Source organism: Protopterus annectens, chromosome 4.part1, assembly GCF_019279795.1.
Source record: "Protopterus annectens isolate FY-2018-M chromosome 4.part1, PAN1.0, whole genome shotgun sequence".
NCBI classification, from domain to species: Eukaryota; Metazoa; Chordata; order Ceratodontiformes; family Protopteridae; genus Protopterus; species Protopterus annectens.
Genome location: NC_056734.1, coordinates 247,630,120 through 247,657,002, shown reverse-complemented (window position 1 = coordinate 247,657,002; position 26,883 = coordinate 247,630,120).

Genomic DNA, 26,883 nt, shown 5'->3' with positions numbered 1-26,883 from the left:
AGCAACCTGACTTTTGACCACCACGTTGCCTCCATTGTACAGAAGGCTTTCTATATGGCCCACCTCATAAATAAGGGTATTTCATCCAGGAACAAGGAGGCCATAACATCCCTGTACTCCTCCCATATCAGAGCCATTATCGAGTACAATGCCCCTTTCGGCATGTACCTTGCCAAGCAAATGCAGCAGTTGGAGAGACCACAGAGGTTCCTGACCAGGAAAATCTAGGGTCTCAAACACCTATCCTACACAGATAGGCTAAAAGCCCTGTCCCTCTACTGCAGACTGCTCAGAGGTGACCTGTATATGGCATACAAGGCCATTTCAGACCCAGTCTTAATAGAGTTGTTGAATATCCGTAAGACAAACTCCACTAGCGCAACCCACAAGCAAGGCCTTAACCTGGTCCGTGACATTAATAGAACTTGTTGGCGGTATAGATTTGTGTCCCAAAGACTCCCCCATCTGTGGAATAGACTCTCTCTCCATGCCAAGCAGAGTACCTCTCTAGCCCTCTTTAAGAGGAACCTGTATAACTGGATGGGAAACAGAAAATATATGCCTGGGATTCCATCTGTGTCCCTGCTGGACAGGGGAAACAGGTGCTGACTTTGAGGAAACATGAGTGAAATTCTTGACTAGGCTTATAAGGGCCTCCAGGCCAATAGCCTAGTATCATCCTATGAACCTATGAACCTATACGCATTCAGATAGTAGTCTTGTTCTTACTCATTTTCAATTAGGTAATTGTTTTTCAAACTGTATTGTTTGAATTACATGCCAGGTAGTGTTTAACTACTAGCAAAAGCTATGGTAGAAGATTATCTTTAGATGTATGGATGCCACTTAAACACTCCAAAAAGTCTTGTGAGAAATTTAAATATGAATAATTTTCTGATTATGTAACAGTGTGCTCTCCTATAAACACAAAAATGCAGATTGTGTACATTTGTGTGGTTTGGCTTGTGAACTACCTCTCACAAATAGCAAAGTGGAAATGAACACATAGCGCATTTGCCTTGTACATTATTCTGTGATTTTCTGTACATAAGCTAACAAGCAATAGATATTCTCCCACAAGTCTAGTAACTCTTCAGGTAAGGACATTCCAATTATGTTAATTTCATAAAGGTGAAGTCCAGGAACCAAATCACATTAACATTCATTCTTACAAGCAAACTCTTATCTGTTCAGAATATTATCTATAGGAGGGTTTCCACAGGCAAGAAAGAAAAAAAAAGACTGGGTTAGCACTGACAATAAATAGGATCCACCAATAATTATGACAACCCTTTAAATTACAGAGTTATTGCTATCATGAAAACATTGAGCTTTCACAAGAAACAAATTAAATAAATTAGGAGTTCTCTATGGTAGAATGCTGTTAACATTTTTTTTCTTAATGTAATATAATCACTGTAAGTATTTTAATAATTAGCCATCTTAGCTCTAGCTATGCCAGATAATGGTTGGCAATAAATTTCAAAAATCCTTGCATCATATTATATTTTGTCAGAAATGCTGTCAGTGATCCAGCATATTATCATGAAGAAAAGGGAACAACAACAACCACACTCATCACATAGTTCCTCAAAACCTACACCACCAAAACACACACATAGAAACACAAAACACACAGCTACATTTGAGGAGGCTCTCAATAAAAATCTGCCCAAGCAACAGAGCCCTCCAAAGCAGAAATGCATGCAACCTCCACCCCCCAACACAATCCAAATGATACATTGCCCACAAACTCAGTGTGCCACTCAACCACAGCCCATAAGGCATAACAACGTACCCAACACTCTAGTCATAGGTGACTCTATAGTCAGGCACACTGATGTTCCACTCACCAGGTTAAACAAGGAGAACATTACTGTCAGCTGCCTGTCAGGTGCCAGGATCCGCCACATAATGCACACACACAGGTCACTCCACAACAAGTACAAATATGACTCTGTTATTGCCCATGTTGGTGTGAATGACCTTAGATGCACCTCCCTGGACTACATGAAAACAGACGAAGATGAGCTCTCCGATCTTGTAGCCCAGGCAGGTATGACCCTAGCCCTGAGTAGCATCCTGCCATCACCCAGAATGATACCACAGTACAAGGACAAAATGATTGACTTCAACAATTGGCTAAGCTTCTGGTGTCATTCTAAGGGGATCCAGTATTTGCCTGTCTGGGATGACATGAGTGACAGACCATGATGCTTTGCAGAGATGGCCTGCACTTGTCACCCTTGGGATTCCAGATACTGGCTAAGGCTCTTGCCACACCTATAGTGCCTTTTTTAGGCAAGGTTCAAATGACAAATTCACCACCGTAACAGGTACAGGCAAGCAAAATCTGAGGGTAATGCTACTTAATGCTAGAAGTCTAATCCTCAAAATGCACTCACTCGTGGCACTCCTTAAAATGGAGAACATCGACATCTATGCAGTGTCAGAGACCTGGTTCAAGGCTCCAGAGAGCACCCCTGCATTACCAGGCTGTAATTCATAGCACACCTTTTGGCCACCTAACCTGGACTGAAACACTATTTATTAAGGATGCAAAAACCCCCAGGCTAGTTGCTCAGCATAATGCATCCGAGATTATCCATGCACAACTAACTCTGGGCAAGACCGCAATCCAAAATGTAGCTTGCTACAGATCCCCCACCATGCCCCAGGATTCCCACTTATCATTTCTAGATACAATGGAAAATATTAGGGTACAACCCAACACCCTTAATGGGCGATTTCAACTACCCCAACATTAATTGAGAAAACTACTCATGTACCAACTCTTTTGCTCAACGTTTTCTGGAATTCATAAATTCCAATGCCTTGGATCAACTTATCCACACCCCCACCGTGGGCAGCAATATCCTAGACCTGGTCATTACCAACATGGGTGACCAGTGTTCCACACCAAAGGTCAATTCCTCATTGGTCAGATCCGACCACAAGCTAATCACCCTAGACATCCACATCCCGTCCCCACCCCCCATCAGGGAAACTACCGTAAAAAATTTCTCCAAAGTCAACTTCCCACTTCTTAAGGCAGAAGTGGCAAACGTCATGACACCCATGCAGACGGACAATAGAGGAACGACTGCTGAATCCTACACAATTGCACTTTATAAGCACTTACACGAGTACATGGATCGTGCTATCCCTAACAGATCTAATATGCTATCCTCCAAAAAAATTAAGCCAATCTGGTGGTCCTCTGCCATAAACAAACTCTACAACAGAAGAAAGAAACTGTTGCAAAAAAAGAGTAAAATCCCATGATTGGAGGAACTCCCAGGTCAGCCTCAGTAAGAAGTTGATATCCCTCATAAAATCCTCCAAAGCTAGTTACGAAAACAAAATTGCCACTGATTCTAAAGACAGCCACAAAACATTCTATAGCTATGTCAAGAATCTCAAAGGCAACACTCAGATCTGCTCTGAGTTACAGCACAATGGCACTAAATATATAGAACCAACTGATATTGCCAACATCCTGGCAGATAGGTTCAGTGCTAACTTTACCCCCATCCCCCCACCCCCTAAAGGGCCCATCTCTATACCGGAAGAATGCAAAGTTCCTGTAATCATGACTACACAGGTAAAAACCACACTCTCCAAAGTCAAGAACACAGCATCCATGGGACCTGACAATATCCCAGGCTGCGTTTTACATAAACTACAGAGTGAACTAGCACCCCACCTAAGTACCATGATCAATCATAGCCTCACCTCAGGCTTTGTGCCTCTGAATGGCGCAGAGTGATGATTATCCCACTCCACAAAGGGGGAGCCACCATGGACCCCAGGAACTACCACCCCATTAGCCTGATGAGCCTGGTCTGCAAGGCCATTGGAACAAATCATCATTGAACTTATAAACAAAGACATTGGTAATCTCCAAACTCTGGAACCCACCCAGTTCAGGTTTGTAAAAGGCAGATCATGTCTCCTAAACCTGATAGACTTTTTTGAAGCAGTCGCTAAAGCTGTAGATGAGGGTAAGGTGGTTCACACAGCCTATCTAGATCTTGCCAAGGCTTTTGACACCATCCCCCACTCTGGAATTATAGATAAACTCACTAAACTAGGTATAAATCCCATTGTCACAAGATGGGTTGCCAACTGGCTCACTGACAGAACCAACACTGTGAAAGTAGAGACTCCAAATCCGACTTCAGACCAGTGACAAGTGGAGTACCACAGGGTTCAGTCCTGGGTCCTCTCCTGTTTGGTATCTACTGCTCTGAAATACAGGCTAACACAGAATGTCTTTGGCTAACAAAGTTTGCAGATATCTGCAAACTAGAAGCAATAATCAAAACTCCTAATGATGTGGACATCCTACAAAAGGGCCTCACTGAGACAGATGCCTGGTGTCAAAGCCATGGCCTCAAGCTCAGTGCCAAAAAGTGCATTGTCATCCCCTTTGGTAAAAACTCTGTACCCATGAACTACCACGTAGGTGGTAGTAAACTTAACACCAAAAGTGTGATAAGAGACCTTGGGACACAGGTGGACAGTAGTCTCTCCTTTGATAATCACATCACCACAGTGGCCAGGAAATCCTTCTACATGGCACACCTCATCACAAAAGGTTTCTCATCCAGGAAAAAAGAGGTCATTGTTCCCCTCTACTCATCACTCATTAGACCCATTATAGAGTACAATGCCCCTTTTGGTATGTTATTCACAAGACATCCACAACAACTGGAAAGACCACAGAAATACCTCAAAAAGAGGATTACCAGCCTCAAACAGATGCCCTATGCAGACCATCTCAAAAATCTACAGCTTTACTCTGTCGCATATTGCCTATTCAGAGGCAATCTCTGCCTAACATACAAAGCTATGTCAAACCCAGAGCTGTTGGGCATGCTCCACTTAAAGAAATTTAAATCCCTCCGAGCTACATGGTCTAGGGACCTAAACCTTGTCACCACAATAAACAGAACATGCTGGACAGATAGATTCCTGTCCCAGAGACTTCCCATACTCTGGAACAAACTACCTGTCTATATCAAACAAAGCTCTTCATTAGCACTCTTCAAGAAAACTCTTAACGATTGAATGGGAAATAGGAAATTCACCCCAGGGATCACTTCTGTGGCTCTGCTCGACAGTGGCACAGGAAAATAATTTTCTTGGGTGGCGAAAGCCAGGGTACCTTCTTGGCTAGACTTATATGGGACCTAGGGCCAATAGCCTAGTACCTCCCTATGAACCTATGAACCTAAAAGTTATGCACTCACCATAATGATAGAGCTGTGTTGTCTTGTTTTCATCTGATCCACCTTCAGCACCTTATACCAAAGCTTTGGATCTGAGAGAACTGACTCCTCACCTATCCACATTTCCCCTCTCTTGCCTGAATTACCTCAGACTGAGTTTGCTGACTGACCATAAAAAGTCATTATGTGCAAATATGAAAAGATATATATCCATTTACCTAATAGGACAAGGAGAAAATGAATAAACACTGTAAAGTAGAGGTATAAAGCAGCAGACAGGGTCCAATGGAGAACTGGCTGATGTCTAGAAATACAATTACAGTTTAGTAGGGGAAAGGAGGTAGGGGAGTTGAGCCAGATGAAAAGAAAACTACATAGATCTATCATTATGGCGGGCACATAACTTTCATAGTCAATATTGTCTTTTTTCGTCTGATTTAACATCTGGGACAGATTTCCAGTCTACCTGATGGGTTCCTGGGTGGTCTCAAGGAAGTATATTCCTGAGAATGGCAGAACCAAAAGATGTGCACATCCTGGACTGTGCATCTAATTTATAGTGCAATGCAAAGGTATGAGTTGAGGACCAAGTTGCTGCTGCACATATATCGCTTATAGGTACCAAACTAGCAAAGGTGTAGAAGCTGCCATTGCTCTTGTAGAATGAGTTTTAGGCTTTGATTGTAGCTGCATGCCTAGTGAATCATAAACAAAGGAAATGCAATTAGTTAACCACCTTGAAAGTGTAGCTCTAGAAACAGATTGACCTAACGTTTTCTTGAAGAAGGATATGATCAATTGGTGGAAGGAGGGAGGGGATTTGAGCCTGATCTTTATCAATGCCCACATGAAAAAGCATTTACATTTGCTCTTGTGAGTCTTTTTTATTGAATTCCTTTGAGACAATGATATGATTTGTACTATTGTGAAAGAAAGAGCTGATCGTGTGACCTATTTTGTTCATATTACTGTCTTGCTGCAGCTATAAAATGAGTGCATTTGTTAGTGTTTGTCATAGTCTGAAGAAGTCCAATTTGGGGACAGAATAACTGTGATTTAGTTATTGACTTATTTATTATTTTGTACATATAGATGCTCTTCTTATGTAGAATGCATTACATCATAAGCAACAAGCAACACCAATCACATTTTTGGCTATGCAAGTGAATACGGTAGATATTCTGTATAATTTTTCAATAAGTTATACACTAACTTAAAATCAGAACATTGGCTTCAGGCTTTGACTCCCTAGAAATGAATTCAAGTAAAGTACTGGAAAAAATGACATTCAGAAAACAAGGAAGTCAGAGCATTTGAGAGGAATTGAGACAATTATGGAGAAGCCAAGGGGTATGGGGATATTGCTCAGTGTTGAGCAGAATAAAATAACCATGGTACTGGAAGATGAGAACAGAAAGAAATTGAGGCTGTGATTTTTAAGAAACCCTGAAAGTAAAATCCCAAAGATCTCTGCAATTAGCACAGCAAACTGAAAAAGGATGACAGCTAGCTACAACAGCATGTTACATGTCACTTTCAGGAGGTGAATGCAATGCAGAATCAAAATCCTTCAGTGAAGACTGAGTGTGGAGGTGTTCAAGCAGGGAAAGATGGTCAAAAGATATAACAGAATTACCAGCACTTTCACTCAAGCCGCAGAGATATGCAGCAAAGCAGTATAAGGCCGCTAACTGGAGATAATGACCAGCAATTCCGATGGTTTTTCATTGATCAAGGAATATGTATCATCTGTTGATCTGCCACAGCCTTTCAGGATTACAAATGTATTGAGTCAGTTTCTGTCAGCATGGGAAGAAAGACTTTCAAGTACAGGCTTCTCATTTGTACAATTATAGTGGTGGATTTAATTGGAAGCAGTCTTCTACTGCCCCAAGACTGGCATGGTCTATGATCTTTTGGAGGATGAGGTACCAGTCCTTGAGCCCTTCCCTCCAGTGATCCCAGCACTGGCGAATGTTTTTAAGAAAGCCTATAGTTCTTTTCTTATGGAGGCTCTCCCTAAAAAAAAGTATTTAAGAAATGTACGGTTTCGTCTGCCTTGATGAATCTCCAAGGCCCCTTGTCTGAGGACCCTGCTTCTGTGTCTTCAGCTACCATTTCTAATAAAACATCTGCCTTCTCCAAATCCTGTCACTCAAGATAAATCAGGCAACTAGCTAGAATCTCAGGGGAAGAAGCTAGGGCAGCCCAGCTTAGTAGATGTTGAAATATTTAGCTATCATTGTTTTATATGGAAATTTGTATTGAGATGTATGCATAGTTTAGAAGAGTTTGCTGTATCATTGCCTGTTGTGAAAAGGGTTTATGTGTAAGATATTACTTACAATGTTTCTCAGGTGTCAGTGGAGTTTTTGAACTTTTTGAGGGAGTACATTCCCATCAAACTTGAAATTATGGTGACATTAGCAGGTAAGACCACATCTGATGGGACAGTTATGTCTTTTAAACAATTAAGTGCATTAACCCCCCCCCCCCTTAGTTCCCAAGCTACAAGCCTTCTTGAATGTTTGTGAAGGACAAATAAGCAGCTTTCATCTGCACCCTCCAGCAGCAGATACTAAATTGGGTGGCATACTGACAAATATTCAATTTTTGAAACGATAAAGGTGACTAAGGTGAGGATGTATGATGCCAAAGGAGCATTTAGGCAAAGTAAGACCATTGTCTAGAACTGGGTCCTGAGTGTTTAATTGGTAATAGCACAGGGGGCCTTACCTTAATGAAGAAAATGCTTATGCATTCTCATTCTGTATTTTTGGGCTCCCAAAACTGAATAAAGATAATTTCAACCCCTCCCCCCTTAAGGTCCATAGCCTCAATTAAAGTGTTAATGCTGAAGCCATAGCAGCATATATTGAAAAGTTTATTAGTATAATAGTCCAGCAAACTGACTCATACATAAAAGACCCCTGACTTTATACAAAAGGTAAAAGACTTGACTTTGAGGGACTCAGATTTATTGGTAACTGTGGATGTGAAGTCATTATCTTCCATAATTCTCAAAGATGAGGGGCTGTAAATGGTATCCTATTACCTGTATAGGAAGCCTAACTTACTAGTGTTGAAGGTGTGCTTGTTAATAGAAATATTAAATGTGGAACTGCAATATAATTTTGTATATTTTGATAGGCATAGGAAAAGTCTTTAGACAAAAGACTGACATTGCAATGGAGCATCTATGGCCCCAAGTTATGCGAGTTTATATATGACAGTTTGGGAAGAAGAGAATATCTTTAATAGGTTTTCTAGGTCGTGTATTACATTTTATAAACCATTTATTAATTACATTTGCATGGTTTGACTGTATCAAAAGAAGACCTTAAATTTGTTAAATTAGATTAATGAGCATATGAAATTTTCCATGAATTTCGATCAACATTCAATTGTCTTGTTAGATTTAATTTCATGTATAAAGAAAGGAGGCTTCTATAGCTAGAAAAGCTGTATCCAGTAGTGGTTACCTCTCCTAGAGCAATATGCCATCCCCTCGAGTGAAAGGTCAGTAGATTAACACTTAATCAATGAGAGTATTTATATGATGCTAACAATCTGAAGAAGCGATTTCTTGACAGGGATTACCCCAAAGACTTTATGGTGCATAGACTCAGAATTTAGAAGGGAGGAAGGGCAAATCCAAACCTTGCATTTTAGATAATGAGTGGCCTATAAACTACAGAGATTCTGAAGAAGGGAAATGTTTATCCATGAAGTTGTTCAACTCCACTGACTCAGAGAATACGTCATGTTCCAAATAATTTATGAATTTTAAAATGATTTCCTTATACAGCTAAAATACTAGGGGAGAGTCCCAGGTTTGTCTTTAAAAGAGGTAGAGGACTTAAAGAAATATTGCAAAATGGTAAGGGTGGTTAGAATAAGTAAGGGGGAAATTAATTTTGTGGCAGCTGTAAGCAGTGTCAATATCCAATGTTGGGTAACTCAGAAATACTACTAAAGAGAAAGTTATATAGAATATCGAAAGTATTCACTAGCAAAACCAGAAATACGATTGGTGTTTGCTTGCTGAGCATGATGTAATGCATTCTATACAGGCAGAACATCTAAATGTCCGTCTATGGAAACGAACAATCATATGTATGGCATTAGGAATTTGGACACTAATAAAGCATGTTTTAAGCATGTTGTGGATTGTACAACCAGTTAATATAAAATTGTTATTTTGGAAGAGTATTTTTTTCTCCTTATTGCAAACAAGCTACAGAAGAACTGCTAGATTGGAAAAAGGTATGTGTGGCAAGTGAAATCAAATACCTGTCAAAAGCAACATCTAAATGAAATGAAAAATTTAAGTTTGTTTAAAAAGTGGGTTGGCTCATTGACCTTGATCAAATGACTTATGTTGAATGGCTATTTTGTTCACATTACTTCCCTGAACCTTCTAGAAAATTAATATGCTTGCTATTGTCTGAAACAGTTTGAAGAGGTCCACTGGGAGAACAAAGTCACTGACTACGATTTTTTTTTTATGTAATTTATATTTTATTAAAGTGGAACTACAGTCTGCATTGCTTATATTGTATATTATTACAGTTATAATGTTTAAACTGATAGTTTTCTTGCAACTGTCTTGTTTATACAGATTATTTCAGTATCACAATATAGGAATTTGTCATTAATACAGAATCATTTAATTTAAACAATTGAGCTATTTAAAATAACAAATTACTTTTTTACTTTTCTGTAATGTCAGTACAGTGTGTGTGTGCGTATATATATATATATATATATATGTGTGTGTGTGTGTGTGTGTGTGTGTGTGTGTGTGTGTGTGTGTGTGTGTGTGTGTGTGTGTGTATTTACATAAATAAATATATATATATAATTTACTATCGCTATCACTTGATAGAATTACAATTGAAGTTAAAATGACTCAAACAATTTGACTGCAAATGAAAACACACTTGAATGAAAACCAGTTTGACTAAAACCTCTTTTCACTGAATCACAAATCATGGAAAACACTAGACATATCAAAATAAAGTATAAAAGCAATGTTTTTTGCTGGAGGGAGGCAAGCCCCACTCTACCTCCCAGACCCCTCCTAACTATATATATTAACTCCATGGCTGCATAACCAAGAAGAAAATGGAAAACAATTCCATACACAGTGAATCAGTGTAGGTGTAGAAACACAAACATCTATACATTCGGGGTGTAACATGACAGGGGATTGCCAATCCACACATAGTCTTCTAGACTCATTTCCATAAGAAGTCATATCCTCAGAACTGACACGATCACATACTGCCTATACACTTCTACATTTTTTGATCATTTGTGATTCAGTGAAATGATGTTTCAGTCAAATAGATTTTTCAGTCAAGTGGATTTTCAGTCATACTGGTTTTCACTCAAATTGTTTCAACCATTTGAATTTCAGTCAACTGCAATTCTCTCAAGTGATAATAAACCATATATATATAAGGCTCCTGAGAGCACCCCAGCACTATCAGGTTTTACCTCTTATCATGCGTTCCGGCCCCAAAATCCAGACAATACCAAGAAAGGAGGGGGGGTATCCATATTCATCAAAGACACCCACACCTCAAGACTGGTGGCAACGCACGATGCATCGGAGACCATCCAGGTGCAATTAACCATAGGCAAGACTGCTCTGCAAATTGTAGCATGTTACAGGCCACCCTCACAAACTCAGGAACCTCACATGGCCTTCCTGAAAACACTAGAGGGGATAAATGTATCACCAAACACCATCATACTAGGTGACTTCAATTACCCTAATATAGACTGGGAACACTACTCAAGCCCAAACACCCTAGCCCAAAAGTTCCTGGAATTCATAAACTCAAATGCCATGGAACAACTAGTCACCATCCCCACAAGAGGAGAAAACATACTTGATCTCATCATCACGAACATGGGAGCACAATGTTCAACACCGAAGTATACCCCTCACTGGTGAGATCAGATCACAAACTAATCTCGCTGGAGGTCCTCATCCCACCCCACCTGAAATAAAAAGACCACAGTAAAGAACTTCTCAAAGCCGACTTCACACTTCTAAAGACTAGTGTGGTCTCCTTTAAGGCCCCGAGCCGACGGAAAACAGTACTCAAGCCGCTGAATCACTTACAAATGCCTTCTACCAGCACCTGCAGGACTGCATGGATAAGGCAATCCCAAGCAAAACAAAGACTCTTTGTACCAAAGGCAAGCATCCACTCTGGTGGACCCCAGCCATAAACAAACTCTACAACAAAAGGAGGAAGCTACTACAAGATAGAGCAAAATCCTTAAAAGGTAAGACACCCTTGATCACTATAAGTAAAAAACTAAGAGCTCTCATAAAATCATCCAAAGCAAATTTTGAGAGAAAAATAGCTAAAGACTCAAAAGGCAATCATAAGGCCTTCTTTAGCTATGTTAGAAACCTGGGAGGAAACTCCCAGATATGCTCAAAACTAGTTCATAATGATGTGAAGATTACTGATCCTACAGACATTGCCAACATACTGGCTGACAGGTTCAGTGCAAACTTCTCCCCTCCCCCAAAAGGAGAGATATCTATACCAAGCGATTGCAGCCCCAAACATCTCCAACGCCCAAGTGAGAACTGCTCTCCAAAGCAAAAACACAGCATCCATGGGACCTGATGGTGTCCCCGGCTGTGTGCTCCACGAACTCAACGAGGAATTAAACCCACAGCTAGGACAGCTGTTTAATCATAGTCTTACCTCTGGATATGTACCCAGGAGTGGCGCACTGCAACTGTGGTCCCACTTCACAAAGGCGGTGCCTCCACCGACCCTGGAAATTACCGTCCCATTAGCTTGACAAGCCTTATCTGCAAAGCCATGGAGAGGATCATAATGGACCTCATAAATAAAGACATAGGGAATTTGCAGACTTTGGATCCATCCCAGTTTGGCTTTGTCAAAGGCAGATCATGCCTTCTAAACTTGGTTGACTTTTTGAAACAGTCACCAAAGCCATTGATGAGGGAAAGGCAGTCCATACAGCCTACCTCGATCTGGCTAAGGCCTTTGATACAATACCCCACTCGGGTATCATTGAAAAACTCATCAGCTTAAATGTTAACCCATACATCACAAGATGGGTTGCAAACTGGCTGAGTGACAGAACCCACAGGGTCAGAGTTGCTGGCGCCATGTCAGACTCAAAGCCTGTCACAAGTGGTGTACCACAGGGCTCAGTCCTGGGCCCACTCTTGTTTGGCATCTACTTTTCGAAGTACAAGCAAACACAGGAGGGTTATGGCTGACAAAGTTTGCAGATGACTGCAAACTGGGCCATAGTAGAAAACACATCTGACACAGATATCCTTCAGAAGGGTCTCACAGAAACGGATAACTGGTGCCAGAGCCATGGCCTAAAGTTAAATGCCAAAAATGCATAGTCATACCCTTCGGGAAAAACAAGGTTACCCCTAGCTACCAAATAGGTGGCAATCCACTGAGTACAGAAGAAGTTATCAGGGACCTGGGGACCCAGGTTGATAGTAGTCTGTCATTCGACACCCATGTAGCTAAAGTAGTTAGGAAGACCTTCTACATTGCCCACCTTATCATGAAAGGATTCTCATCTAGATCAAGGGAGGTCATAGTCTCCCTATACTCATCACTCATCAGACCAATGATTGAATACAATGCCCCATTCGGAATGTATCTGACCCGACACTTGCAGCAGCTGGAGAGGCCACAAAGTTCCTCACCAAAAGGATAAAGGGTCTCAAACATCTGTCCTATGCTGCCCGACTGAAAGAACTCCAGCTCTATTCAGTCGCCACCGCTTGCTCAGAGGTGACCTTTGCCTAACATACAAGGCCATGTCAAACCCAGATTTGATGAATATGCTTCACCTCAAAAAATCTAGATCCGTCAGAGCCACAAGGGCGGGAGACTTAAACCTCGACACGGCTATTAATAGGACGTGCTGGAGGGATAGATTCATCACCCAAAGACTCCCTATGCTGTGGAATAAAATCCCGGTATATGTGAGGCAGAGCACCTCGCTGGCCTTGTTCAAGAGAAATCTTGACCAATGGATGGGAGATCGCAGATATACCCCAGGGATTACCTCAGTGTCACTGCTCAACAGAGGCACAGCAAAATAATGGGTATAGTTCCCCATACTAAAGGGGTGGCTTAAGCCACAGAACTATGGGCTAGGCTTGTAAATGCCCTCGGGCAGATAGCCTAGTATGAACCTATGAACCTATGAACCTATATATATAGAGAGAGAGAGAAAGAGAGAGAGAGAGATACACAGGTCTACTTCACATCACCTAAAACCCATTTGACTGACTTTCATTTCACTGAGACCAAATCATCTAATTTGTCAAAATACTGAAAACTCATTTGAATGAATCTGATTTCACCAACAGCTTACAATGCTAAATTTCAAAAGACTAAACCTTAAACCATAAACAAACATACTCACAACACTAATAACTACCTCTTTCCAGAACTTAAAAACTACTTACTTACCCTCCTAACAGAAAACAGACAATATAAAACCAAACTAAGTGGGAGGGCTTTGCCTCCCACACCCCCCAATGTGGGGGGTTGTGCCCCACACCCCCCTCTAACTATATACTAACTCCAGGATCAGACTACAGTGGGGAAAAGGGCATATACCTTTTACTTGCCTTACAGTACTCCATACGCTGCCACTACTGCTGGGAATGCACAAAACATCCACCATATTACTTTAGATACTTCTCATATAAATATAAAGAGACATACCCACATTTAAAAACACTTCAGCACCACTTTCTATGTGACTATCGGTATTCTGACAGTCAAGTTACAGAAATTATTTTTATCACAAACAAGTCACAGGTGAATGAAAACCCACATCACTTCTATTGTTTACAATTCAGTGAAATGAGATTCAGTCAAATGAGTTTTCAGTATTTTGAAAATTAGGTGATTTGGTCTCAGTGAAATGAAAGTCAGTCAAATGGGTTTTAGGTGATGTGAAGTAGACCCATACACACACACACACACACACACACACACACACACACACACACACACACACACACACACACACACACGCGTGCATATATAGTTGCACTTGTTATTTATCAAATCATATTATGACAAGGGTGTTACTATCTATTTGTATAGAAAGTAACACCCATGAATGTACTATAATACAAACTGAAATTCATTCATGATGGATGTGCACTCCCTTCAATATAATTAACTCAGGATAATATGCAGTCATATCTAATATGTGTTAAGAATTATATGATAAACTTTGCCAACAACCAGTATTCTTTAGTTTTACTTCAGCTTGTCTGCATTAAAAATAAAAAAAAAAAAATAGAAATCCAACAAATAGTTACTGTTATCCTATAGTGTTAAAAAAATAAGGGACTTCAATAACTAAATATAATCTGTTTATGAAACAAGTAGGCTGGTAGCATTGCTAAGGTTAAAAAAACAGAACTCAGACAATTATTATTAAAAAAATAGGGAATAGAATAACAGAATGCAATTCTTTTTTCCTTCAATACTAAAGCAAATCTATTAATGAACTATAAACATTTAAGCTCTTCCTATGGTACTGACAAGGCTAAAATGGCAAAAATCACACTGATGTTCTCTTGCTTTATTCTCTGACTCATATTCCCACAGTATGTATTCATTTTCATAAGCTCCTTATTCCTGCTTTTACATCCACTGCCCAGTAAATACTGTAACTGGCAGGATACTCTTTTGAAGATTAATTATGGTTTGCTCTAATGACCAACTCAGAACAGATGGTTTACTGTTTAACATTAGTGCATTATGTGATAACACTGTACACAAGGTCATTTCTCCTCACCAAATGTAGAAGGGCAATCATAAATCTATCTGTAAGAGACTGCATCCAGGGTTTTGCTTTTAATATTAAGCTGTATTTCAGTAAGGCTTGGGCACAGAAGTGTATCAGAAACGTGTCATGATGCTGTTTTCAGGTACAACTAACAATGCACATTTTCTGCCAGATTCTACCTAAATATAATCTGAGGTCTATGCATGTAAAAGACCCTTTTGTTCCTCATGATTGCCACATATGGTGAGATCACATGGCCCATGGTAATTAGGTCTGTAATATCAGTGACAATAGTAGGTAATTAAAGAGAAAGTCTCTAGTAGATTCTATTTGATTGTTTGAAGGTTTCCATCCCAGAAAAATTGTTTATCATAACTCCATAATAATATGCTTGTACAGTGGAAGATATAGACATTGTGCTGTATTTCTGCAGATGTCTGCAATTCTGGCATTGACATTTTTTGCCTGGCCACCATAGACTACTACAACACTCTACAGATTCTGAATATGTCAATATAATTGTGCTGTGCTTGGTTTACAATGAACATGACTGTGAAGTAGCAAAAATAAAAATTATTCGTAATGATCTTTTAATGAGTGGGCTGACATTACTATCATGTCGTATTTTGTCAGCTATACAAGAAATTATTTTAGTGAATGTTCTTAGAAGAAATTATTTCAGGAAATGTGCTATGATATACTTTAGCTAATGATTCACTTGTGTTTTTACTTTTATTTGATTACTTTTTTTCATATTTTCCTCAGGTGGACAGCAAATGTTGGAGGTGTGACAGGCAAGAAATAGATGACTTGGATCATATTTTTGGGGAGTGTAATGAGCTGGCAGACTTTATTCCCTGCATACCACTCTGTCAGAGATGCTGGGTGAGCATATTGGATTGATTGAGGAGATGATTTTTTTGAGCTATGATACAGAATTGGAATTGCCTAGACATAGTAAAGCCTTGCTGAGTCCAATTATGGTGGCTGCCAAAAAAGCTATTACTAGAAAATGGAAATCAAAGTCACTTTTAAAGAAACTTTACTAGAAGTACTAGAAGTAGTGAATATAGTAACAAGAGATAAAACAACTGGAATTGGGATCTTTAGAACAGGGACGGAGCAAACTACGCAGAAAAAATGGGAATTGTGGGAACAATATATGCAGAGAAGGAGCAGGGTTTGAGAGGCAGGATTTGAAAGAGCCATATAATGCTTAACTGACAATGACTGGATAGATTATAAGTGCTGTATAATGTTTGCAACTACAGTTGTTTCAATGGTGTCTGTGATGTATAATGTTTGCAACTAAGGTGGTGTTAATGTTATTTGTTTTTCATTTATATAAATGTAAGATTTCCTATGTTATACGTGATAATTTAATAAAGATGTTTATTGAAAAAAATTACCCTTCTGAAATAAAACTAAACAGCTTAGAATTTTACAGGTTGTTAGTCTAACCAAGGATCATGTTTTGTCACCTACTAGTACCCTGATGATCTGTTGATTTACTATCATAATCCAGAAGTGTACGCCATCGAATAGAGCACCATCGAAGTACAGTTTGCAGGATGGCTAATCATCGAACGGAAACACAGCAAACCGCATCACCGAACATCAAATGGCACATTCAGTCCAATGGCACATTTCCATAACAGTGAATGTCGAACCATTGATATTCACATGGTTTGACAAGGGGGTGAAAAGACATTTTTATTTTCGGTATTCCGGTTCAGTGATGTGGCCATTCGACTGGAGGCACTTCAAGGTTTTATAGTAAACCAGATCTGTTTCGGCATTATCTCCTAAACCTAACTTCTAATATACAGGATCCTTACAGAGTATGGTATCAAGATGGAGAGGTAAAGCAACATAATAAACACAGTTTTTTTCCCCTGGTCAAAGCTTCAGTAAACTGCAAGAACTCACAAAGTTTAACTTACATTATCAGCAAATAGTAATGACATTTCCCATGTCTCAGGTCTTGTATGTTGATTCTGACATTAATTCCATTTGCATTTTAATTTTTTTTTTTCTCTATACTTAGATTCATTTTGCATGCTTGTATTATAAACTATATTTTATTTTATAATGTATGCAGCTACATATCAAGAGCTTCTATCCAGTGTAACTACATAACAAATATAATGACAATGGGTAATGTTACTCTTTCTCCTCTTCCCCCTGCTTCTTCATCTCATCCATTTCTCTCAGCCTTGGATAACCTATATCCAGGAAACTGTCCTTGCACTATTCATTACCTTTTCACATGTGTCCTGTAACAGGTCATTGGTGCTGATGTGAACTATAATTATGTCCTCCTACCCATGATGACCACTTTGTCCACCTCCCTCTTTGCCTTATTTGAGCTAAACTCAATGACAACGTTTTATCATAACCTGGTCTCTTTTGTCTCCTTTGACATTTTGATCCTGTTTTTGATTTAATCTCATGTATATCCCCACACTGGTTACCCTGTACAGTTTCACTTCCTGCTCGATGCACTACCCCATCGACCTGTAACCTTTTCTCCTCTATGTCCACTACACCAGCACTTGTTGCTTCCCCTGTTGGTTACCGCTGTTCTAGTGTTGTACTCAGTCCCTTGCTCATTTCATATGTGTTCTTCCTACAAACCATGCCAATGATTATACGCACTTTATTCCCCCTCTTTATACCCCCCTCATTGTTTTCTTCCTGTTGCTCCTGTCTTCTCTCCCTCCTTTTTCACTTCCTCCAATTGATTCCAAAGTGAGGTCCACTTTCCATTCCCTTCACCACTCTTCTCTTCTGCTTTGCTCCTTTCCCTCCCCACTTCCTTCCTCTTCTCCATCTGATGTTGCTTCATCCGTAAGCACTTTTGGTTCTACCTCCCATCCATCACTCATCAATGCTGTCTGCAACTGTCCATCCATCTTGTTCTTTGGTCATCGCTTTCCTGGCTTCCTTGCACACTTTTTCCATTCTCCTTCCTATCTACTGCCTTTGTTTTCTGTACTACTCTGACTATCTCTGCCAGTGTCCTCCTGTTTTTGTCTTTGTCCTCCTATTTCATGACTGCCTTCTCCTCTGTCCAACCTTTGCTTATCCAGTCCTGCCTCCTATCCTCCTGTTGTTCCTGGTATAAAAGTCCATCTCTTCCATTTCTCATTTGATTAACCACACATCTCTAGTTCTTATATTGTCTCTTGAAGCTACACGCTTGATCTGCAGAACCCATGTCATATGCCACTCAAAAGCTCTCAGTGCAAAACCCCCAGTGCATACCCTGACCACCTTACTGACTTCCTTCCCTCCACTCTCTTCCAGCCAGCTAGCTAACCAAACAGAACTTTTGCTTTCTATTTTTCTGTTGGAACCTCCCTTTGATCTCAACAACTTTTGTTATGCAAAGAGAGATGCCTTAGCACCTCTGTCTTCTTTTATCATAACAAGTTCTGATGTTGCAGAACCTCAGAGTAAGTCAAAAGTATGAGAAATCAGAAGTTGCATTTTGTCAGTCAATCCTGAGCAAAAGGTCTGTCAAATGGTTACTGACAAGACTGTCAATAATATCACTCATATTTTTCAATACATTTCAGTTCAGTTTTATTTCATATCAGTTTTATTTAGACCCAGGCTGGTTGTAGGACAGGAGGTCTAGCCTAGTAACCCATTATAAGTCATAACTTACAGAAAGGTAACAAAACCATGCATTAAAAATCCTAACGAGGAAACTGCAAAGGCAAGTGACAAAAGTGTTGAACTACATACAAAAGTGTTACATACTGTGAATACACAAAAACATCATAAACAAGTAATACCAGTTTAGATATTCAAAAATGGTATATATTGCAAGCAGCTGAGAGTAAAAAGCAATAAATAAAAGTAAGCATCATCTGGAGACATGACTCTGACACAGATGATCTAACATCAATTAATATCTGGTTTACTGGAGGATTCAAGGAGGGTAAAGTGGGAAGGAGCAGCATTTTGCCAGCTCACTCATGCCAAGAGGGAGAGGAGGGACTTTTGTCTGCAGTTAGACACTCTTCAGTGATGGGGCATATGCCCTGATCACAAGACAGATTGCCATCAAGAACTGGCATTATGAGGCAGGGTTGGAGTAGACTCATGTTACATGCAGAGAGGTATGTGACATCAGTATGTCTGCTTGCCTAGAACATTCAAATAAATCCCCTGCAAGCAAACAGCATATTTAACAGTGCTGCATGCTCAGTGTATTTTCCCATCCCCTTTCCTCTGTTTCTATACCAGAGGTGGCTGATTCCTGAATGATACTATTGAGGAACTTCATCTGTGTACATCATCATCATCAGTTCCCTTTCCCCATTTTCTACACAGGGTCAGGGTCATATCAACTGTCATCATTATTGTCAATTCAGTGCTATTCTCCTACCTTCAATGATAGTCATACCTGACTATTGCAGGTCTTCCCTCACACAATCCATCCATCTCTTGCATTTGGATGACACCATTTCCTCTTGCCTTCTTCCTTTATGTCTTAAATCTTCCTCATCAGACTGTCTTACGTTTTCCTGCACATATTCCTGATGTCCTCACTTCTAATAAGTTCTTAATAGGTTCATACTAGGCTATTAGTCTGCAGACTATAACACGTGTGGCAGGTAACCAGAGGTCAGAATCAAATCCTGTATCTTGTATCTGTGATTTAAAGACCATAAACATTATGCTAAGCCTTCCCTTTCTTCAGACGCTCTGCAGTGCACATCCTAACACCTGTCTTGGGTTTCATTACCTCTACATTTCTAAACTGCTCTGCCCTTACTGCCCAAATACCCATACCACAAGGTAGTACTGGTCATATAACTGTTTTGTACACTTTACTTATCAGCTTCTTTGACATTCTTCTATCATACACTTCCTCGACACTCTGTGCCAGTTTACTGCAGCCCCTCTGATTCTAGCTTTGACCTCTTCATTCAAACTCTCCTTCTCCTCAACCTCCCTCTCAAATGCCATCTCTGTACATTTGTACCATATAAGATTTAGGCTAATAAGCAAAAAATGTAGCTGTATAAACAAAAGTATTACTTTATACTGCAAACAAATGAACAAGTAAAGCCTATCCTGGTAAACAAATGCAAATAAATAAACAATACACAAATAACAAGACAACAAATAAACATAATTAAAGTGAAAACATGAATATGAAACTGAAACATGCTCTCTCTCTCTCTATAAAAAAAAATATATATATATATATATCAGATCAAATGAACTGTCGACCAAATAAACTGTCGACCATATGAACTGTCGACCATGTCAGGTAGACCCATATATATATATATATATATATATATATATATATATATATATATATATATATATATAGGAATACAGTGCATTTGGTCATGCGACCAAACTGCCGAACGTCGGTTTTCCCGAATCAGAATGTTGAATGTCAAGGGACCAAACGGTCGGAATGTCATAAAAAACTCTGAATTCGACATTCCCGACCGCTGTACCACCTAAACAAGTACTACCATGGGTCAAAAAGGGGGGGGATGTTTTGTGTTTAGACATAATTGCATTCACAATTATGCAAAGCGGTCATCCACCTGCCGACCAAATGCATGCATACCATATATATATATATATATTTTTATTTTATTTATTTTACATTTGTTAACCGGGCTAGTCTAGCTGGATATATGTCCATTTTCAGTAGAGGCCCGGGGAGAAAAGCTCCACAGATACTAAATTACAAGGAGACAAATTATAAAATAAATTCAGTACAAAAAGAATATACGTTTAGTAACACAAAAAAAACTAAATTTCTAAGGAACACACTCAAAATATTATTATTCAGTAAAACATTGCAAAACAATTATGATTAGCAACATATATTTGATAATCCGTTGGAGAGAAAAAAGTAGAATGGGAGACTCAGAAAGGAGTTACAGAAGAAATACAAAGGCAGAAGAAAGAAAGAGGCAAAAGTGTAGAGTGGAAAAGAGTATTGTGATGGAAAAGAGGAGGGGGGAGAGAAAAAGGAGGAGAGGGTAGGAGGATAGGAGGAGAGTAGCAGGGCAAATAGGAAGAAGGACGAAGTAAAATAAATAAGTATAGTGTAAAGATATTAGTAGTATGGGGGAAGGAAGAAGATCAGTCAGGAGTCCTGCAGGAGCAGAGCCAGTGATTTTGGAAGTACAGTTTGATTTTTTGTTTGAAGAGTGGTAAGGAGGGGATTAGAGTGATATCAGTGGGTAGCTGATTCCATATCCTTCCTACAGTATTAGAGAACAGAGAGTCACCAGCTAAGTTATGGGACTTTACAGATTTGGTCATGAGTTTAGAAGAAGATCGAAGGGAGGTAAGATTATTGTAAGGGATTAAAAGTTGAGAAAGTATAGGGGTATTATAAGGTTGGTACAGTATCTTGTGAGCAATGGTAAGTTGGGATATCAAAAGACAGTTTTGTAGCTCCAGCCAGCCTAGGAGTTTTAGGTTTTGACAGTGATGTGTTCTGAAAGGGTTACTGGTGGCAAAGCGGGCAATGCTATTGTAACAAGTTGCTAGTTTATTTAGGTTGGCCTTCTTAAGGTTAGTGAAGATAGGTGAGGCATAAAAGAGGGTAGAAATCAGATGGGAATGGGCAATGGTAGCTCTGGTAGAAGGTGTGAGAAAGGGTTTGATACGGTATAATGATCCAATTTTTTTATTAACAGTTTTGATGATGTTATTGATGTGTTGATCGAAAGTGAGATTGTTATCGATGGTTATTCCTAGCAGTTTAGTTGATGTGTCAGGAGAGATAACAGTGGTGTCATTAGATAAAATGTTGAAATTTAATGGGGACCCTCGAGTGGTAGGATTGAAAAGGAGAAGTTTTGTTTTTTTAGCATTGAGAAGGAGGTGCCGTCTAGTGAACCAAGTTTCTACAGTGTTGAAGGTGGTTTGAGTTAGAGTGAGTAGCTCTGAGGAGGTAGATGCTGAGCAAATAATCGTGGAGTCGTCAGCATATTGGATGCAGGTAGCTTGTGGGATGATAGTGTTGAGATCGTTTATGTAAAGGGAGAAGAGAAGTGGACCAAGAATAGAGCCCTGTGGGACTCCAGTAGAAACAGGCAGTAGTGAAGAGATATGATTGTCCCAAAGAACGGCTTGATGCCTGTTGCTTAGATAAGATGTAAACCATTTAATAGCCAGGTTATCAAATGAGAGGGATTTAAGGATGTTAATAAGGGAAGAGTGGTTCACCATGTCAAAAGCTTTAGAGAGGTCAATGAATAGAGCAGAGGAGAGAAGATTTGAGTTGCGAAAGTTGTTGATAGTATCAACGAAGGAAAGGAGGGCAGTGGAGGTGCTATGGTGGGGTCTAAAGCCATGTTGACAGTTGGCTATTATGTTGTGTGCAGAGAGATATTGTATGAGTTGCTGATGGATGCATTTCTCCATGATCTTAGCTAGTGGAGAGAGAAGGGCAATAGGTCTAAAGTTAGTATATTCAATAGAGTTACCACCTTTGTGTAGTGGGATGATATGAGATATTTTCCATAAATCTGGTATGGTTCCCTCTTGGATAGTCCTATTAATGAGTATCGATATAGGGTATGCTATCTGCTTAGCAGCCTTTTGAAGAAAGAGAGAGGGGAGTTTGTCAGCAGAGGGAGTACAGGGTTTCAGTTTAAGAATAAGCTTGTAGATGAAGGAGGTAGAGATAGGGTGAAGAGTGAAGTTATAGGGGGAATCAACATGATTATCTGGAGGGTAAAAGTTAATGGTGTTCATTTGTTTAGCAAGTGATTGGATGGTATCAATAAAAAAGGTGTTAAAGGTGTTTGCAGTATGGCTAGGAGTTCCTGGGTCTGCGTTTATTGGGGAGGGAGTTTTCGCTGTACCAGGTGAAAGGAGTTTGTTGATCGAAGACCAGAATTGTTTGGGTTTATATAAATGGGTTTCCTGAAGTTCACAATAGTAGTTCTTTTTGTCTGAGATTATAGCTTTCTTTGTAAGATTTCTAAGTTGGCAAAAGTGAAGAAAATCAGAGGTGGTTCTATGTTGTCTCCATTTGGCCCAAATATTATTTTTGCTATGAATTAATTTCTTTGTTTCCTTTGTGAGCCAAGGGGCTATATTAGATTTTATTCTAATAGAGCGTGTAGGGGCATGTTTATCTAAAATTGAAAGGAAGGTTGAGTTAAAGAATGATACTGCTTCATTTAGAGGAAGTGATTTCAAGAGGTTCCAGTTGCATGTTTTGAGATCATTTTGAAATAAGTCACTATTAAAGTTTTTGGTTGAGCGTATTATTCTAATGTTAGGGAGGTTTTGATAGTCAATCTTTTCTCTAGAGATATAGGTTAGAGAGTGGTCACTGAGGTCATCAGGCATAGTTCCTACTTTGTATGAGACATTAACTTTGTTTATAAGTATCCAGTCTAAGATACTCTGTTTCTTCTTTGGTTTATTTAGCCTTGTTGTAGTGGTAATGGATTGAGTAAAACCATGTAGGTTTATATGACTGGAGGGATTTTCACTATTAATAATATTCCAATCTATATTAAAGTCACCCAGAATAATAGTTTCTTGGGGGTAGTTAGTGGAAATCCAGCTAAGGAAGTCTTCTAAGATTGGTATGTTTGTGCCAGGTGGTATGTACATACAGATGATGTAAAGAGCTTTTTGAGCATTTAACTGAAGTTTAACTATGATGGCTTCAGCACTGGAATCCAGGGTTGGGCAGGTTGGGAGGGTGGAGATGTTAAGATGGTTCTTAAATAAAATTGCCACGCCACCACCTTTACGTTTAGTACGATCAAGCCTATATAAATTATAGCCTTGGGGTAAAATTTCAGTGTCTTTGGTGGTTGGCTTTAGCCAGGTCTCTGAGAGGCACAGAATATCAAAGTGGTGAATGTCTAACAGGGCATGTAAGTAGGGTACTTTGTTATTTACACTTCATATATTAAGATGACCTATGAGTAGGGTGTTTTTGAAGTTGGGGTTAGATACTTGAGGGGAGGGATTTGATGGGCCTGGGTTGGGGTGAATATCACCGTCTTGTAAGGTAGGAGTATTATGTCTGTGTGTAAGGCTGCTTTTAAGAAGGGTTATTTGTTTCATATTTTTATCAGTGGGTAAGGCGTAAGTTAGATGGTAGTGCCTATGGAATTTAGGAAGGTGATAATTAGGGGTGGAGGTAGAATTTAAGAAGGAGGAAAGGGAAGTATGGAAGATAGATGTATGTTTATTTATAAAGTCTGGTTGGTTTTTAAGTGGGTTTTCAAAGAAGGTAAGAAGGTAAGAAGAATAGAGGGAGGTAGAGAATAGTGCTAAGAAAATAGCCATGGTTGGTAAGTATGGAGCCATATGTAGAAGAGGTGAGGTACGGGAAGTTTTAAAGTAAATAGAGGAAGAGAGGATAAGATAGGTAGAGGTAAAGGTATAAGGCAGAACAGGAGAGAAGGATAGTGATACTAGCTGGATATGTAGGGGTGTGAGAGGAGAATGTAAAGTGTAGGTGTAGGTGTTGAGAGTAGAAGGTTATAAGAAGTAGGTTAATTGAGGTAGAGGAGAGAAGCTAGTAATAGGGGTGTAGGTTGGTAGAGCAGTGGATATATATATATATATATATATGAATTTACATAGTAGTGGATTCAGCAAGGCCTAGTCTCTTCACTAATGCCATGTGTGCCCTTGATAAGTATCACCCATGTGACCTCTGTACCTTTACTGTTTAATTATCAGAATTTTTAACCAAAGTTTGGTTACAAATGCATACTTTAAACAAGTGCTAATAAAGCATGACAAGCAAAGTTGTTTAGGTCGAGGATAAAGCTGTGAACAGCAAGGATATTTAGGTCTACAAAAAACTGTGATGCTTTTTTGTCAAAAGTACAAACATTTATAACTGTAGGATTGTAAAGTGTTAATAACGAAAAAAAATTATATTCTTTTTTATGAAGATAAGTCTTTAGCCTTTACATCTCCTACTAAATTTCTATATTATATAATCAGCTTCCAAGACATCCAGTATGGAGAAAATGGAAATACTTGTTTTCTGATAAAATTTGTATATTTATTTCCCTTATCAGTTATAAAGTCAGAAAAGAAAAATGATTTTTTCCAAAACACAATGTTTGTTATGATCAGTTGTACTCCAGACCAGTGTCATTGTCCCATTGTTAATCACAACGTTCCTTAAACAGAAGTATTACCCTTGAGAAGTCTTCATATCATACCTAACTCAATACTCTGAAACTAGATTTTATAATTCACAGCATAGTCAAAGTTATCCTTTTTTGCAAAACTTTACCAATAACTTTCAGTTTCTCAATAACCGTGCAGTCAAGACTCAAGACCCATACTGTCAGCAGCATTTTCGTTCACCTGGTTGTAAACTTTCATTTAGTATTTCGATTTGAAACATTTACAGAAATATGAAAATTATGATATTTTCAGTTATCCAATATATGATTAATTCATAATAAAGTTCTATCTTTCTAATATTTCTCCAGCTTTATCAGTTAAAGGTATGTCAGATTCATTATTTCTGCTCTCATGTAACCTTTCATGTATAATAATTCAATCAGTTCTAAGCCTTATAATTTCTAAAGTCTAAATAAAAGATGCTAATATTACCTATCATCCCTAGTTGCATTAACAACTTGTGGCCACTTTCATGCCTCTTGCACACATGCTTTTTGTACACTTTAATTCCTCTCATCCTGAGCTTTGTTATGCTCGCTTTTTGTACACTTTAATTCCTCTCATCCTGAGCTTTGTTATGCTGCCCCTCAGCAGTGTGTCTCATATGCTAGTGTAGAAATATTGCAGACCAGACTAACATACTGAATACTTTTCATAACTTATAAGTAATGCAGTACAACACCTCCTTTGTATGCATCTGATTCATCTTTCCTTCTATTATATACAGCCTCTTAGCCACTTTTGACTTACACTGTTCTGACAATATTATATGTACTATGAAATATGACAAATCTACCTAGAAATTTATAAACAGTTCTCAATATCATGGGGAGTGCTGCAAGTGCTTGTGTGCTAGTAGTTCATGATACACTTAACTTGAAAAGGCAGGAGCTATAATTCCCGCTAGCCCAATCTTACTTAACTACTTATCTCTCCCAACACCTGACCCTATAAACTGTATAGCCCTACCAGAGCCCTAAATCTAATTCTAAAACTCCCACCCATCTCCTAACCTGAGTCCTCCCCCCTAACCCATAACTCAGCTCCACTCTGCTCCCTAAACCTAAAATCCCTGATGACTGCCTAAACCTAAAACTTCACTCCACATATCTAACTTAATCACTCCCTAAACCTAAAATGCCAACACTCCTCCCTAAACCTAAATTCCCTGATCACTGTCTATCATCAAACTTCCTTCCTGCTCTCCAAATCTAAGATACCCCTTCTGAACACTACCCTTCAAACTGCTTAACCCTTGAACTCCCCTCACCTCCCACACCCTAAACTTAAATCATATACCTAATCACTGCCCTAATCTACAGTCACATCCCCTCCCACTTCCAAAACTTAAATCATATACCCAATCACTGCCCTAATCTACAGTCCCATCCCCTCCCACTCCATCCCTATGACTGCCTTATTTACCTCACTCAAATGTTAATAATGTGCTCAGGCAAGATACAGCAGCTGGTTACACAAACTCATATTCAGTTTCAGAAATGAGAGGCAACCTGTATGAGCTACAAGATTCTCAAGACCGTGGCTTTGACAAAGTGGTCTTCAAGAGCTTGGGAATCAACATTTGTAGTAAAACCCAATCTGCTATTCAGTGTCATGAGCTCAG